The sequence below is a fragment of the Silene latifolia genome, chromosome 10 (genome assembly GCF_048544455.1).
Source record: "Silene latifolia isolate original U9 population chromosome 10, ASM4854445v1, whole genome shotgun sequence".
Taxonomy (NCBI): Eukaryota; Viridiplantae; Streptophyta; class Magnoliopsida; order Caryophyllales; family Caryophyllaceae; genus Silene; species Silene latifolia.
Genome location: NC_133535.1, coordinates 50,932,349 through 50,934,188, shown reverse-complemented (window position 1 = coordinate 50,934,188; position 1,840 = coordinate 50,932,349). Strand labels below are relative to the sequence as shown.

The following is a 1,840-nucleotide window of genomic DNA, read 5'->3' as shown; positions in this document are numbered from 1 at the left end:
TGTTCAAACTTCAAGTTGATTGTGTCAATGTGAGCACTAAGTTGAGCACCCAATTGAGTAACGGTGTCCACTTCATACTTTCCTCCTCTAGTAGCCTTGCGAGGCCTACTATATTGCGAATTATGGACCGCCATTTCCTCAATCTTGTTCCATGTTTGATTGTCATCAACTTCGGTGAACATTCCATTTGATCCCATATTGAGAATGTTCCTTGAATCTTCATATAAACCATTCCAAAATTGTTGCACCAAAAATCATTCGCTAAGTCCATGGTGAGGACATGAGCGACAAATACCTTTGAACCGCTCCCAAGCTTCATACAAAGACTCTTCATCCCTTTGCTTAAAACCCGTAATTTGAGCTCTTAGCATATTGGTCTTTTCCGGTGGGTAGAATTTTTTGTAGAAAGCTAGAGCTAGCTTCTTCCAAGAATCTATTGCAAGGGTGGCCTTATCAAGGCCCTTCAACCATTGCTTTGCGGTGCCGATTAACGAAAAAGGAAATAAGACCCATCTTATTTGGTCTTGAGTCACGCCCGTTTGAGAGATAGCTTCACAATAATCACAAAATGTTTCCATATGAGAATGAGGGTCCTCACTAGGCATTCCCCCGAATTGGCTCCTCTCAACTAGTTGAATGAAGGCAGACTTGGCAATAAAGTTTCCGGTAAGATGTTGTGGGGTAGGAGTACCATTTGGTAAATCCTCCTCGGTGGGTATAGAGTGTGACGAGAATTTAGGCATTGTAGGTGGATTTTGTGTGGTATTGTTTAATGGGTTCTCTTCTCCTTCTATTGCGAAAGGATTGACAAACTCACTAGTGGGTTGAACAACTTCACCAACACCTCCCAAATTCCTCCTAACAAGTCTCCTATTATTCGTCAAGGTTCTTTCGATTTCACGGTCAAAAGGTAACAAATCTCTTTGTAACCTTCTAGACATGCAAAATATCAAACAACTTGAAAACAATTAGAACAAACCTTGAGGAGTTTTACTTCCCAAGGCAAAGAAAGACACAACTAATAACAATAAAAGAAATCTTAAATCAATTAAACACCGTCCCCAGCAACGGCGCCATTTTTGATCGGAGCCATTTCGTGTTCACAATTAAGCATATGTGGTCGTTGGTCAATGGTCGATACAAAACACAATTTATACTTCACAAACAACTCTACAATTAGTAAAGAGGCAAGTAAAGGTCGGATCCCAAGGGACGGGTATTGAAATGAAGATTCTATTGTAACTAGTGGTGTCTAGGGGTGTCACAAATTGGGTTGATGTAGAAGGTTACTAAACTAAAATAGCAATGAAAATAAACTAACAAGATAAATAAAATAAGGGTGTAAACAATTGATTAAAAGCACTAGGGTGTCATGGGTTCATAGGGGAATCATGGGATATGATCATACAAACATGTTCTCAAATTATAAGCAAGCAATTATTGTTGTGATGGATTGAGTTGGGTTATATCTTACAATCCTAGGAAAGTTTGGGTCCGGAGCCGAATCTCTTGGATTGTACAACACCTACAAGTCGACTTAATCTTCCCTACTTAACACATGCATGGTCTAACAAGACTCGAGTTGGGTTATGTCTTACAAGTCAAGTTGAAAGGATAGAAGATGATAGTAAATGCAAGGATTCATAGGCTTAGCATTTCATCAAATATAACATGTGCATGTATTAAGATCAAAACAAGCAAGCAAATAAGATATGAAAGCATATTAATTTAAGCATGAATCATTCCCCATGTTGGTTTCCCCTAATCACCCATTAAACCCTAGCTAAGAGACTACTCACTCATTATCATATTGATCATGCTAGAAAGGTTGTCAATCATA

General features: G+C 38.8%; 1 non-coding gene across 1 annotated transcript; it reads left to right on the top strand.

Annotated features, from left to right (window-relative positions):
* The first annotated feature begins 264 nt into the window (after positions 1-264).
* Positions 265-371, top strand: LOC141610098 (small nucleolar RNA R71). The gene has a single exon (XR_012527991.1). It is a non-coding gene; the product is annotated as a small nucleolar RNA R71 (small nucleolar RNA).
* The last annotated feature ends 1,469 nt before the right edge of the window (positions 372-1,840 follow it).